Source organism: Pleurodeles waltl, chromosome 11 (assembly GCF_031143425.1).
Source record: "Pleurodeles waltl isolate 20211129_DDA chromosome 11, aPleWal1.hap1.20221129, whole genome shotgun sequence".
In the NCBI taxonomy this organism is placed as follows: Eukaryota; Metazoa; Chordata; class Amphibia; order Caudata; family Salamandridae; genus Pleurodeles; species Pleurodeles waltl.
Window position 1 is genome coordinate 13394633 of NC_090450.1, and position 16181 is coordinate 13410813.

Genomic DNA, 16181 nt, shown 5'->3' on the forward strand with positions numbered 1-16181 from the left:
GTAACAGGACTACAGCACTTACTACTACGGGATATTCGCAAACTGCATGTTTGCAGTAACTCACAGTTTTGAGTAAGTTTACTACTTGTTGGTATTCACAAACAGCACTTTTGTAGTAACATCTTCTTTTGAAAGAGTTTACTACTTGTTGATATTCACAAACAGCACTTTTGTATTAACTTCTTCTTTTGAAAGAGTTTACTACTTTTTGGTATTCACAAATTGCACTTTTGTAGTAATTTACCCTTTCGTAGTAACTTACACTTTTGTAATAAGACCCCAGCTTTTCAATGGGGTAGGAAATCACTGTACAAATGAGAAAACAATAAAATACACTAATTCATTACCGTCTGAATTCATAAGGAACAAGAGCACATCCTCCGGATGGTCAACAACTGATGGAATAACTAAGCTTTTTAGGAACAGGGCGCTAGGAGAGAAGTGTGACGTTAGGTGGCATTCCCCAAAGGAGCCAGTGATGCAACCTCCAGTCATCGAGTGCTGTCTCCTCAGGTCATGTACCAGCTGGGCTTGTACACAAAGGCTGCTTTCTGGCCAGGAGTAGGAAAGAAAAAAATAGAGCAGATCAACTGTAGGCATTGGATGAGTTCCATGGCATGGATGACGGCAGTGCTGTGGGCACGGTGCCGCCCTGCCCGCTAACAATCATGTCTCAGGGCAGTGGAATGGCGGGTGCAGCTCGCAGTGAGAGCCCAGGTCTGCTGAGAGAAACCAACACGGTTCAACAATGATTCAACAGGACTCAGTCCAAGGAAGGAGTGGCCATGTCACAAATGCATCAACAGCGATTCTTTCAAACCTACTTGGCCATGGGCGTCTACCATCTGATTGGCTCCCTTAGTTGGCAATCGGTTCCGGAAGCTACCTTGTGCCGTAAGTTAACAATAGTATCGAAAGAGCATTTTCCTTCGTACTTTTCAAATTAATTTAAATATATATATTCTGATATCCAAGGGCTGCTTGGGTAAAGTTTCAAGATTCTACTTGCAATTGGCTTCTTTGCAGAGAATAATCCAAGCATTTTGGGACTTGAAAGACACTGCCCGTGTACTCCTGGTGCCTGACGCGGATGACTTTGGTGATGAAGCATGGTGGTCAAGCAACCGTGCATTTAGCAGGTGACCAGGCATGATGAAGAGGAAGAATACAGAAGATTCACCCTCAATGTTGGGAAATTTGAAGAAGCTTGTCAACGGTAAGATGCTAATTTTGTTCTATTCCGATTTAACACATATTGTGCAATAGATCAAGACATGGAGCTCAAGTCTCTGCAAGCCAAGACTGGGATCGAAATTGTAGAACTAGTCTCTGTTTTCAACAAAAAGCAATGCAAATGCATGCATGCATGAATAAAGTAAGAGCTACACGTGTACAATGTCTCATGCCTTCAATACAAGCATTAATTCGCTCTGCGCAAATAAATGTAAAATCACGAAGGCTAAACTGCATGGCTGCATGGCTGTTAGTCATCTGCAGGAACGCATGTGCACCCGTCACTGGTGTGTGTCCTGGGGGGACCCCTCAGCCTCACATGAGCTTGAAAAGTCTTGACCGTGAGCTTGAGTGCAAATTACAATAAATGCAAACACGAACAAAGGAGAAACCGGGGTTTTGGAAATAATTATAACTACTATACCTTCCTCGGGGCGGCTGTATTCTTATTGTAGTAGTGGAGGCTACCCTGAAGTATCTTTGCATTTATTCGATACTCGGCATGTGTTGTGGACACGTGCATAATGTCTTTTAAACAGCTTTGATTCTGAATGTGGTTTTCTGCGGTTAGGTTTTTTTGACTTGGTTATTGGAAGGTTTAACATAATATTGCCATCCAAACGATAACAAATATAGATTTTTAAACAGATATTAGCATGATACAGCAAATAATTGTTAGATGCAAAAGTGTGAACTTATATTGGATTTGTGGTCGACTGGAAGGACATGTATGTGTTTGATATGTATTACCACCCCCACCTCCAGCGGCTCCTTCTGGCTACACCCATTATTTATTTATTGACCACCTACGGGTTCCCTCGTCAGGAGGCCAAACCCACTGCATCCAACCCTCGAACAAACTTGTACATTTAACAATTTAAAAAGAGGATCATTGAGTGTCAGAAGGAAGGACTCATGTGTTGCAAGGAGTTTTGTCATTTTGCGACGCTTTTCTCATTGAGAACTTCGAGACCAGAATAAGTTGGAGCACTGTATACCACCCCTAATGTAGAGCTGCTCACTAATCCTCCCCAGCTGCTCACTACTTCTTGCCCTTGTGCTCATGGCTACAGGGTGCACTAGTGTCCATGGCTGCAGGGTGCTCCGATGTCCACGGCTGGAGGGTCTGCCCTTGGCTGCAGGGTGCACTGATGTCCACGGCTGTAGGGTCTGCCCTTGGGTCATGGCTGTAGGGGGCACTGGTGTCCACGGCTGTAGGGTCTGTCCTTGTGCTCATGGCTATAGGGCACACTGGTGTCCATGGCTGAAAGGTCTGCCCTTGTGCTCATGGCTGTAGGGGGCACTGGTGTCCACGGCTGTAGGGTCTTCCCTTGGCTCATGGCTGTAGGGGGCACTGGTGTCCACAGCTGTAGGATCTGTCCTTGTACTCATGGCTATAGGGCACACTGGTGTCCATGGCTGGAGGGTCTGCCCTTGTGCTCATGGCTGTAGGTGGTGCACTGGTCTCCATGGCTATAGGGTTTGCACTTGAGCTCAAGGCTGTAGGGTTTGTACTGGTGTCCATTGGTGTAGGGTCTACCCATGTGCTGCTGGAATAAGGTGTGCACTGGGGCTTATGGCTTAGGGTCTGCACTTGTACTTGTGGCTGTAGGGTTTGCTCCTGTGCCCTTAGTTGTAGGGGTTGCCATTGTGTCTAACAGTCACTAACACACCTCCACGCTCTCTCAGGACTATAACCACCAGTAATGAACACTCAACAAACCACTCTGTGATGGAGTTGGACAGCTCAATGTGGGTCTGAGTTTACCTACCTTCTCCCAAACTGGGGACCCTGCTTCATTGTCATCACCTAAGTTATCGAGGGTATCGGAGAGATGATAATTCATGCTTGATACCAACATCTCTCTGTCTGTTTTTCTGCCTTTAAGAAGGGTACTGGGAGGGTTAATGTTTTGGGATATGGGTACATGCTCCTTGATGTACAGGGTGTTTATATTTCCGGGCTATGAGACTAATCTGGTCACTAGCTAGTTTTGGATTGTTCCATCAGGGTCACTTAGTTTGGAATTTGAAGTCTGTTGCCTGGTTTCTAAGATCTTTTTAAGCTTCTCTGTCACTCACTGATTACACGCAGGTTCACAGTCGACAACCCCTTGATGTTAGAGGCCTTGTCTTTTAAGCCTTCAATGCACAAGTGACACAAAGAACATTTGCACATTCAGCCTCTGTAAGAGGACTGAAGAGTTCCTATTGAAGGCATTGTTCCTGGATGTCTTGGACAGAATAAGCTGAGGTGGAAGTTGTCCTTATGCTTTTTGATGTTTCTTGCCAAACCTAGGTTATCTGGGTTTCTAGATGGGCAACCATGATTGACCTTGGTTGAACCGTAGTTTTTTCCACAAGTTTTGTCTTGGGTGCACACTTGGGGACTTGCCATCACCCATAGATTTGAAAATCGTTGTTAGAAATGGGTTTTTTGGTTGGCAGTCAGGTTACCCTCTGTCCAAGCAAGAACCCTCACTCTAGTCAGGGTAAGTCACACACAATCCAAAATCAGCCTGTGCCCACCCTCTGGTAGCTTGGCACGAGCAGTCAGGCTTAACTTAGAAGGCAATGTGTAAAGTATTTGTGCAATAAATCATACAATACCACCATATAGCACCACAAAAATACACCACACAGTGTTTAGAAAAATATATAATATTTATCAGGATAATTGTAGGTCAAAACGAATAAAGTTGCAATGTGAATTTGTAGAGATATCACTGAAAAGTGATATAAAGTGTCTTAAGTCTTTAAAAAGCAAACAACGTCTCTTTCAAACACAAAGTACCTGGTTTGGAGTGGAAAATCTCCTCAGAGGGCCACAGAAGAAGAGATACGTGGAAACATGGTGTGTGCATTGATTTCTCCCCAGCACACACGGACTTGCGTCGTTATTTTTCACGCGGGGAAGTCGTGCGTCGTTTTCCGGTGTGCAGACAGTCTCTTTCTGTGGATCGCGGGGATTACCAGATGTCACGGGTCTGTGCGTGGATTCTCCTGCTTGTTTTCCGGCTGCGCGTCGTTCTGCGGGGCTGCGCGTCGAACTTTCGCTCTCACTGCAGGCGTTGCGTCGATTTCTCCTCTGGAGGTCGGGCTGCGTTGTCCTTGCGAGGCCGTGCGTCGAAGTTCCGGTCGTCCCGAAGGCGTTGCGTCGATCAGCGTCGGTGTGCGGCGTTTTTCTCACTGCGGAACAAGCTGTGCGTTGTAAATTTCGGCGCACGGAGCGTCCAAGTGAAAAAGAGAAGTCTTTTTGGTCCTGAGACTTCAGGGAACAGGAGGCAAGCTCTATCCAAGCCTTTGGAGAGCACTTTCACAGCCAGACAAGAGTTCAGCAAGGCAGCAGGCCAACAGCAAGGCAGCAGTCCTTTGTAGAAAGCAGACAGGTGAGTCCTTTGAGCAGCCAGGCAGTTCTTCTTGGCAGGATGTAGTTTCTGGTTCAGGTTTCTTCTCCAGCAAGTGTCTGATGAGGTAGGGCAGAGGCCCTGTTTTATACCCAAATTTGCCTTTGAAGTGGGGGAGACTTCAAAGAGTGGCTAAGAAGTGCACCAGGTCCCCTTTCAGTTCAATTCTGTCTGCCAGGGTCCCAGTAGGGGGTGTGGCAGTCCTTTGTGTGAGAGCAGGCCCTCCACCCTCCCAGCCCAGGAAGACCCATTCAAAATGCAGATGTATGCAAGTGAGGCTGAGTACCCTGTGTTTGGGGTGTGTCTGAGTGAATGCACAAGGAGCTGTCAACCAAGCCCAGCCAGACGTTGATTGTAAGGCACAGAAATATTTAAGTGCAAAGAAATGCTCACTTTCTAAAAGTGGAATTTCTGGAATAGTAATATTAAATCAGACTTCACCAGTCAGCAGGATTTTGTATTACCATTCTGGCCATATTAAATATGACCTTTCAGATCAGCAGCTGTCACTTCAACAATGTATGAGGGCAGCCCCAATGTTAGCCTATGAAGGGAGCAGGCCTCACAGTAGTGTAAAAACGAATTTAGGAGTTTTACACTACCAGGACATATAACTACACAGGTACATGTCCTGCCTTTTACCCACACAGCACCCTGCTCTAGGGGTTACCTAGGACACACATTAGGGGTGACTTATATGTAGAAAAAGGGGAGTTCTAGGCTTGGCAAGTACTTTTAAAATGCCAAGTCGAAGTGGCAGTGAAACTGCACACACAGGCCTTGCAGTGGCAAGCCAGAGACAAGGTTAAGGGGGCTACTTAAGTGGGTGGCACAGCCAGTGCTGCAGGCCCACTAGTAGCATTTAATCTACAGGCCCTAGGCACATATAGTGCACATTACTAGGGACTTATAAGTAAATTAAATAGTCCAATCAGGTATGATCCAAAGTTAAGTGTTTGTAAAGGGAGAGAGCATATGCACTTTAGCACTGGTTAGCACTGGTTAGCAGTGGTAAAGTGCGCAGAGTCTAAAAAGCCAGCAAAACAGGGTCCAAAAAAGTGGAGGGAGGCAGGCCAAAAGTTAGGGGTGACCACCCTAAGGCATGTCAGGTCTAACAATCGTTATAGCATCAGGCTATCTGAAAGCTAAGTCTGAATCCTAAACCACCCGTATCACCCAAAGTGACAACTGTAGGGGTCACTCTTGTCCATGAAGTGACACATCTTCCGTCTGCTAAAGCAAGGTCTTGTGTGTCGGAACCACCAACAGCCATACTTTCAGAGTCAAAGTTATCAGAGGTAGTAGAGGGGGTCTAGGGTGAAAACACCCCAAACGGCTTCTAATTGCATACTTTTCTACTGTACTCAAAAGTTGAAGACATTTACTTTCCCTACTACACCCTCTAAATAAAAAAAAATGATTGTCCTTTCTATCAAATTACTTTTAACAATTAATAGACACAAAAGCTCTGCCCCACACAGAATACAGAAACATTGTAGAACAAGGCCCTTCCCATAAGCCGCAGGAGGTGTAAGCCCTGGGCAAAGAAATTTAACCATATTAACCCTGCCTTTAGGAGTCTTGGTTAGGCCTCCAAAACAGTTAGATATAGTTTGGAGAGGTACCCATTTTGGAGTCCCAACTTTTGCGATGCCAAGATGTTTATCCTCGAAGCCATGAACACCTCACATTCAGCAAGTTAGGTTATCCTAAGAGCAAATAAATAGTCAGTCAGGTCTCCTATAGCTAGGGCCTCACCCTGTGGCTACATTACTAGTGCCACAGGCCAGTGGTTCCCAGCCTATGGGGGAACACCTGGGGGTCCACAAAGCCTCCTCAGAGGGTCCGCGACTGCTTAGAAAATTAAACAATATTCACAGATTAAGAGAGTGTGTATTTAAATAAAGTAGCTAAATGTACAATTGAAAATATTAAGACATACTGTAAAGGTCAAAAAATTTGAAATTGGAGGCTAAAAATTAAATTTCTATCCTCAGATTGATTCATGGGAGCAGTGCAGGTGCATCAAAAAGAATATAGTATGGACGATGTGTGGCTTCAATTGGATTTTAAAAAGCTCCAAACTGTTTACATTTTTATATTTTTTAATTTATATTTGTTTGCAAATTAAGTAAAACACGTTTGTGTTTTTGTTTGATGAATGCTTGCTTCTGTATTTTTTGTGCACTGTTGTATGGTTCAAATCATTGACAATGTGTAGGCCAGGATCCACAGCTTCCAGCAATGACTCAGTGGGGGGTCCCCAGTTTCCAATAATGAGTCATTGGTGGTCCCCATGTTCCAGTAATAATAAAATGGGGTCCACAAAAGTCAAAAGGTTGATAATCACTGCCTTGGGCTACAATGCACTTGTAATGCAGAGGACAGGACATCTTCCACTTTTGTGATGGAGTATTCCATTGGAACAACCCTAATGATTTAAGTTTCTGATGGTAGAGTTTCAGAATGCTTTTTCTTTTGAAACATCTTGTTGGTGTCCCAGCCACCAGAGAACTGCTAGCTCATCAGCATCCGCCATGTTGAGAGTAGGCCGGCAAGGACCACAAGGTTTAAAGAGGCAGCTTGGCCACTGAGGTCCCAATACACATCTATTTCCAAATGATTAAACCACACAATAACACATGGTCACTGTAAACCTCTATGCTCCTGTATTGTGAAAAATGCGACTCAGTAAACCTGACTTTTTCTCCTTAGATTATGAATGTAAGCATTGTCACAGTTCCTTAATGCGTTGTTTGAAATTTAAAAAACTTCCATGTAAATAAACAAAGGGGAAATAATCAAGGATTTTCCAAAATCTATACTAGAAGGAAAACACTTATTATTTAGCACACAATTTCAAATTTCTGCACTCAATAATTATCACCACCACATCAGAGAAGCAAAAAAACGTCACCCTGACCAACCGCATCGAGAAGAGCCAACCATGCCAACGAGCTTTTCAGTATAGTGAGCGTGTTCTCCTGCCCTGCAACCACGGAGAACACAATCCAACCCTCCCAGTCCCTCTGTGATTCTTTGGCAAACTACTTCCATGACAAGATAGCCAACATCTAAAGCAACTTTGCCGCCCAAACCACCAGCCGTGACCACTTTCTAACCCCGAGAGCCGCAACCCACAGCCATCTTATCACCGACTGGAAGACGCTAACAACTCAGGAAACAGCCGAAATCATGAGCGCAACCCACTCTGGATCATCCAACGACCCTGGCCCACCCTACATTTTCAACTTGGGACAGAGTGTGATCAGTAGTGCCTTCACCCCCATCCCCAACACCTCTACCATGATGGCCACCATTCCCAACACATGGATGCACGCAGAGGTAAAACCACTCCTGAAAAAATGACCACCGACCCAAGTGAGCTCAAGAACTGCCACCCAATCTTGCTGCTACCCTTCCCCACCAAAGTACTAGAAAGAGCCATCAACTGACAGAACACCTAGAGGAACATAATCTACTAGACACCTCCCAAGCAGTTTTCCATGCCAACCACAGCACCAAGACCGCCCTGATGACTGCAACTGACAACATCAGAGTCCTCCTTGACCGTGGAGAGAAAGCAGCCCTAATCCTCCTCGACCTCTCAGCAGCTTTCAACACCAGCTCCCACCACACCCTCATCACCAGACTCGACCACATCGGAATTCAGAGCAACACCCTCAAATGGATCCTCACCTTCCTCACAGGCCGCACCCGAAGAGTCGGCCTGCCTCCCTATACCTCGGAACCCAAATCCATAGTCTGCTACGTTCCCCAGGAATCCTCTCTCAGCCCCACCCTCTTCAACACCTACATGACTCCATTGGCAGGCATAGTACGCAGCCACAGACTCAACATCATCTCTACGCCGATGACAGACAACCCATCCTTTCACCATCCGAAAACCACACCACCTCCAAGGCCAATTTCAGCAAAGCCATGACCACCGTGGCACAGTGGATGAGATCTAACTGCCTAAAACTGAATACAGACAAGACAGAAGAAATCATCTTCTGAAACAATGCATCCTCCTGGATGACACCTGATGGCCAGTCGCCCTCAGGCAAGCCCCGACCCCTACAGACCATGACGAAAACCTCGGCATCATCATTGACAATGGACTCACCTTCAAACCGCAGATAAGCACATTTTCCGCCACCTGCTTCCTCATCCTCCATATGATGTGAAAGATTTTCAGATGGATCCCCATAAAAGCCATAAGAACTGTGCCCCAGGCCTTAATTTCCAGCAGACTGGACTGCAGAAACACACTCTACATGGGAGTCACCACCCAAATCCTCAACTGCCTCCAAACTATACAGAACTACGCAGCAAGACTCATTCCAGATCCCCCTTGATGCACCAGCATCACTCCACACCTCAGAAGCCTACACTGGCTGCCCAGGCAGAGGATATGCAGATTCAAGTCCCTGACCCTTGCCTTCAAGGCCCTGCACAACATCTGACCCAAACACACAAACCACCGTCTGGCCTTCCACAAACCCACCAGAGAACTCAGGTCAGTCTCTCTTGCTCTCGCACACATCCTACGAGTCTGCCTTTGCCTCAGCAGAGGCCGCTCCTTCTCTCTTACCTTGCCATAAAGACCTGGACCGACCTCCCTCTTCACCTGTGAACCACTAAGTCCTTTCCCAATTACAGGAAGAAGCTCAAGATATGGCTTTTCGATAACGAGAGACCGCCAGCACCGAACAGCACCCCACAGCGCCTGAATACCCCCTGGGGTGATAAGCTGCGCTCTACAAATACCAACTGATTGATTGACAAAGGTTTCCAAGAGCACTGGCAATATTCTGTAAAGTCTCATTTGTGTTCAAGTAAAGCTATTGTTACAGACATCATCAGATCTAGTGTACAATTATGCACATGGAAATTGCTATGCATTAAAGTAATTACACTTTATTTTTTTCGAAACAAGGAAAATATTTTTTTCTGTGGAAAAAGCACTGATGCTGGGGGTGCTACCTGCCTGTTTCCACTCTGAAAAGGTATCTACTTCTTCAATCAACAGGAGTAAAACATACACCTGTTTATAAGGCAGGAATGGGGAGAGTACAATTGGTGAATACCCAGAAATCGAAGAGATTGTGGTTGCATGCAAAGTTTCCTCAGAAATCTCACCTTGTAAACTCCACTCCTCCCTCAGGGGACCAATTTACTCCTCCGTAATGTTACACCATACTGGGGATAATAGTACGTGTCAGTGAATATATTTACAATTGCAAAAACACCTTTAGTGAATTGCACATGTTGATCAGTGCATTAGATCAATTAATTTGCATGTATAATTTGAATTTGTCTGTGCAGATTGCTTTATAAAACGAGCTTCAGGTGTTTTATTTAGACTCACTGCGGGGAGAGCGAGTCTGAATCAAAGGTCATATACTCCCCTCCAGAGATACACCACTTTCCTAGAGCGCTGTTGAAAAAAGTCAACAGTCACACCCACGTCTACCTAAACTGATTTGCCAAAACCATAAAATACATTTTGCAAAAATAAGAACAAAGAAGGACCCCAAAACCGGATAAACTCAGCAATCGGGCACAACATAGTGCTGTGGTCATTCTTGGCTGACCATGAATCAATCATCAATAACAGTGGTTTGTCTGCAAATTAAAAATACAGCCGAAGTACCAAACGCGTCAGAGAATTTTAGTGCAATTCAGGCACCTTGAAAGGCATCACTGAATTTCAATCCCCAGTCTAATTCTTAGAATGAAAATAAGTAGAATTATTGGTTTGTAAAGTGCACTTACGTCTACAGTAAATTTGCCAACATCGGAGATTTTCACAGTCAGAAGTTTAGGGTGAGGGTCAGAAAAGGGGGAAGTCAGGGTAGGTGTGTGTGTAAAATGTGAGGAAACCTACAAATTTGCATATTTGTAGAGATTTAGGGCCAGATTTATGAGGCTCTTGCGCTGCCATTGTGTCACTTTTTGTGATGCAACAGTGCTCAAACCACTAACTCATTATTAACGAGGCCACGCCAAACCACTTTGCATGGCTTCGAATGGCCTCATAAATATGGAGTAATGCAAGGGAGTGCAAATCGCTGCGTTGTGTGACTCTGCACAAGGAAGGTGTTTCATGGGCATTGTGGTGGGTGTTCTCACGCCACACCCATGGATTTTCACACATCCACAGATTTACAAGACCTTGAAAACATGGGGATGCCCAAAACCTTCAACTCCCCAGGGAAGGTGCACAAAAGAGAAATATCACTATTTATCCTCTTTCTTTATCTCTTCATTACAGATATAAAGAAGAAAATGCCACTGAGGACTATTTTGTGCAAGAAAGTTCCCCTTCCTGTGCAAAAACAAACCTGCATACAATGTAGGCACCCTTGCACCGTGGTGCAAGGGTGGCTACATTGGCGCTAGACATCACATTGTGCACCAGCACAGGAGGAAAGGACAGGAATGCGCTGTATGCCATAGATACAACACATTCCTGCCCTTTCTCTGTGACTGGAGGGCAGCGGTAACTTGCTGCCCTGCACCACAAAACCATAAATATGCCCCTTAGTACCTGTCTTTCAATGGTAATATTGGGAAAGGATCGTCCACAAAAGTCATTGGGGGAAGGCAGATTACTTTTCCTAAGCAGGAAAAAGAATTATAGTTTCCAAATCCGGTAAGCAAGGAGAAGGGGGCACCTACAAATCTACCTACGACTGCTGTAGATAAACTACCTGGGTGTTCTTAGGGTCCTGGGTAGGACACACCCTAGTGGAGGAAAATGTTTTTTTTTAAAAGCTTTGTGAATTAGGGCCAGGGTTGAGTCCACTGTCCAGGAGCACACCTGAAGGTAACCACTTTGCCTTAATTTTCAGAACAAAATCGTCCTAAAAATTGCTTCACTTGCCTGTGCTGTAATCAAAGGCACATTAACGCGAGACCTCCGACCCCTCCTTGACAATGAGGTGTCTATGTCCCGACGCCCCTGTCTGTCCTCTACAGGCACCGTGCAGGTATGTTTGTTTACCACCCTTTATAAGAGGCAGACCTACAGGTAAAAGAGGGCACCAGCTGCCAGGACATGTTTACAGACCACTGTATGCCTCACTTGTGCGGTTAAAGCAATTTAAAGAGCCGCCGTATTGATTTTCTCTGGGGTTTCCCATTACAATTATTTATGGGAATTGGTTTGGTTTTCGTATCGAGTCAATAGTTAACGGCAGCAAACAAATGCAGGAAATCAATTCTGAGTGTGCTGTGGGAATAGTGCTTGAGAACTAAAGATGTGATCTTTACTTGCGGTTATTGTTGACTCTGCCACTCTGAAAACCAAATCCATCCTATTACGGGTTAGTGACAGAGGGCCTGATTGACAAAGCACGTCCTAAATAGTTCTTTCTTACTCTGGTCTTGGATGGAAATAACTCATACATTTCCATCCCTGTTTCAGAAAGATATTTTCTGTGAGTTGCTGGGTCTTACTCTAGTCTCGCATATGAGTTACTTCTGAATTTAGAGTTCTATTAAGGAAAGTTTTTTGTTTTTGTTTTGGAGTATCTTTGTCATAATTCAGATCTCGGCGTGATTTACCCTTGTGTTTCCATAAGTGAAGGCAAGCATACTAATAATAAAACATGTTTTTTGTGAATGGATCTGTGAAAGCATGTACTGCTTCCTTAAATAAATCAAAAAGTGACAACTAAGGCCCTGATTTAGAGTTTGGACTCAGTCGGGAGTAAGAAATTCTACTGAGAGAAAAGCTTTACAATTCTGTAATTCACTACCTTAGTCCACGATGGCAAACACAAAGCATAGAGCATTGCACATGGAATCTAATAATAAATTTAAAGAACAGGCATTGCGCGGAGGACAGTGTACTGTAAGTGTTACTGCAGAACTGGATCTCTGGGTCTTAGGTACACCCTACAAGGTAAGGCATCTCTTAGCCACCAAGTAAAACACCTTTTGAATGTGCATAAGTATCCCTATTGTTAAAGCTGTATTTGAAATTAATTAAATATTTTTAAAGCACGCTGCTTCAGAGTACTTTTTTTTAGGTATATATCCCTTAGATGAGAACATTTTCATTGTCAGCTCTTTCGAGGTTAGACACACAGCATAATATTCTTCCCCGATGTCCTTAATGACCAGGCCATTCACTTGACAATCCTACTATGAGGATCCAGAACGGGTAGATCCATGGATACGATTCCTGGGACATCCATTGAGTGAGGCTTTGCCAGTTCCTAACAATGATTCAATGAGCTTCCTTTGAAGTTAGGTTCACGACTAACAGTTAATTTATGGGCATTAATAATAGTTGGCCAGGATCAACAATGCTTCCATAGAAGTCCTTAGACATAGAATAAGCCCAAGGTTAGAAATGAGTGGACAGCCATCCTTTCTGGTTAGGCCCAAGTAACACATGGAACACTAGTCCTTAGAGCTAGGTCAGATCCATTGCTAGCATTGTGTCTATGAACAACCATCATTCTCAGGGCAGTGACTAACCATGTGACCGTGTTTCTATGAATATAATTAATGTTAACACAAAGGTGGTCATTACGAGTATGGCAGTCCCTAGACCACCAGAATCGCGGATGGTGGTCGCACTGCCGCCAATGCGGCAGTTCGACTGCCACATTACAATCCTGGTGGTCTGTCCGCCAGGGGACTGCCAGCTCCACCAGTTGTGGCGGTCATAATCCGCCAGGGATTGCAACATCCTTCTCCGCCAGACGTTTCATGGCGGTATGACCGCCATGAAAATGCTGGTGGAGAATGGGTGTAGCGCCCTCCCCCTGGCCAGCACCCTTGCAATGTTCACTGTCTGCTTTGCAGAGAAGAGAACATTGCAAGAGTGCTGGTGCTCCCTGAAGGCTACAGCATTGCCGCTGGCTCGTTTATGAGCCGGAGACAATGCTGTATCCTGTTTCCCTCTAGGCCAGCAGGTAGAAACCTAGGTTTCCGGCTGCTGACCTAGCGGGAAACTCTTATTAACTTCGACTGGGAAGCCGTCCGCCAAACTCAAATCAGGCTCAAAGTATAAAAGAACAAGTAACTTACCTTTGGTAGCGCTTTTTCAGGTGGATACAGTATCTACCTGTGGATTCCTCGCCATCCTCCCAATGCGCCAGCATTCAACGGAAACTTTCTTCCCAGCTCTTCACGTCGACGAGGACGTCACAACTGCACGCCTTCGCACGCAACTCTGTCTGACGTCATCGTGGCAATAAGAAGTCCTCGCCGGCGCACTGACGTCAGTTTCACCCTTTTTTATGTGCCTTTGAGGCAAACAGGTGAAAACCGACCTCACAAAAGCACACTTATATACATATTGATTCAAATACAATATAAACACAATTTTTATTCATATAAAAAATTATCAAAAAACATATATACATTCATAATAAAGAAGTCTTGGTATGACCAGACAGGCAACAGGGAGGCAGGTGGCACCGTGAGGAATCCACAGGTAGCTACTGTATCCACCAGAAAAAGCGTTACCAAAGGTAAGTAACTTGTTCTTCTGATGGATACAACTAACTGTGGATTCCTCACCTTATGAATAGAGTCCCAAAGCAGTATAGGACTCGGAGGTGGGTGCCTGGCCGGTCACACTGAGAAATCCTGCAACACAGAACGTAAAAAATGGCCCTCCCTCCTAACTTCCGAATCCAAGCAATAATGCTTCGCGAAAGTGTGGAGGGAAGCCCAAGTTGCTGCCTTGCAAATATCCAATACTGGAACACCTCTAGCCAATGCCGAAGAGGCAGACTTAGCCCTGGTGGAATGAGTTCTAATACCCTCAGGAGGAACCTTCTTTGCCAATGAATAACAGATCTTTATGCAAAGAATGACCCACCTGAATATGGATCTTTTATGGACAGATTTGCCTTTTATCTTGCCCACATATTCAACGAAGAGTTGGTCATCCAAACAAAAGTCTTTTGTTCTTTCAACATAAAAACTGAGAGCTCTTCTGGGGTCTAAGCGATGAAGTCTGTCTTCCTCTTTTGAAGGGTGAGGAGGAGGATAGAAGGATGAAAGAGTAATAGACTGCCCCATATGGAAGGGAGTGACAACCGTAGAAAGGAAAGCCACCCTGGTTCTCAACACCACCTTGTCAGCATAAAATTACATAAAGGGAGTTTTGACACTAAGGCCCTCATTATAACCCTGGCGGTTGGTGATAAAGTGGCGGTAATACCGGCAACAGGCCGGCGTTAATAAATATGAAATTATGACCACAGCGCAAAACGTTCAGACAGCCACTTTAACACACCGACTGCCAGGGCGAAATCAACAGGCACCACGGCGGTAACTGCCTACAGCCAGGCGGAGGACAATGTTCCGCCCACTGTATTATGACACACCAATCAGCCACCTTTTCCGGGGCGGTACCAACGACATCAAAAGCCTGGCGGAAACACTGCAGAGAAGGGAAACGACTCACCTCTGGACACTCAAGGAAGAACCACGCCGCCATGGGACCCGAGTTGCATGTGTTTCCCATGCTCTCCTTTCTTCTGCTCCACTACGAACACCAACACTGGCAAAGACAACCACAGTGAGTACTGCCACCTAGCACACAGGGGAGGGGGGGAGGAAAAAGAGAGTGACACACACACACGCAACAAGCAACACCCCCACCCCTACCCCCACCCCCAATACCATACACACAAGCAGATGCAGTAACATTACATATTCACCCCGTAACCCTCGGGAATAATGCAAGGACAAAATGATTTGATTAAAGTGAGCGTAATAAGATAAAATATTATAAAAACGTGCATCCAAATCAACAAGTATTTACATATTTACAAATGTAGGGACACTGCCCAGTCCTCAATGTCCGTGGGCCACAGGGCCACATCACATAGTCCAAGGCCCCACCTCACTCCTGCAACAACACGGAGAGAACACTGCAGGGGCATCAGGTCGAAAACAGCCAGGCACCTCAGGGGGAATGGGGAATGGGGGGGAACCTCAGCTGGAAGATGGTACAACGCCACTGGTTCTGGAGGAGGGCAACACGCTCTGTGCTTTGTCCTGGGGAGTGCAAGGCCACAGTCTCTCAAGTGGGTGACTTGCCCACTGGCTCTGGAGGGGGCAACATGCCCATTACTCTGTCCTGGGGAGTGCAAGGCCACAGTCTCTATAGGGGGTGACTTGCCCACTGGCTTTGGAGGGGGCAACATGCCCTGTGCTTGGTCCTTGGGAGTGCAAGGCCACAGTCTCTAAAGTGGGTGACTTCCCCACTGGTTCTGGAGTGGGCATTGTGCCCAGTGAGCTTCATCCTGGGGAGGATGGGGTGAGTGGATGGCTTCTCCACTGGTTCTGGAGGGGGCATTGTGCCCAGTGAGCTTCATCCTGTGGAGGATGGGGTGAGTGGATAGCTTCTTCCACCTGTTCTGGAGGGGGCATTGTGTCCTATGAGCTTCATCCTAGGGAGGATGGGGTGAGTGGATGGCTTCTTCCACTGGTTCTGGAGGGGGCAATGTGCCCTGTGATGCAGATCTTGGGGAGTGCAAGGTCACAGTCTCTCAGCTGGGT

General features: G+C 45.7%; 1 protein-coding gene across 1 annotated transcript in view; it reads left to right on the plus strand.

Annotated features, from left to right (window-relative positions):
• Window positions 1-736: 736 nt before the first annotated feature.
• Window positions 737-16181, plus strand: part of BCL6 (BCL6 transcription repressor) — a 255112-nt gene continuing 239667 nt past the window's right edge. The window contains exons 1-2 of the mRNA XM_069212801.1: window positions 737-894; window positions 1027-1216. The gene's annotated coding sequence lies outside the window, so the exon portion shown is untranslated. The remainder of the gene's footprint in view (window positions 895-1026; window positions 1217-16181) is intronic.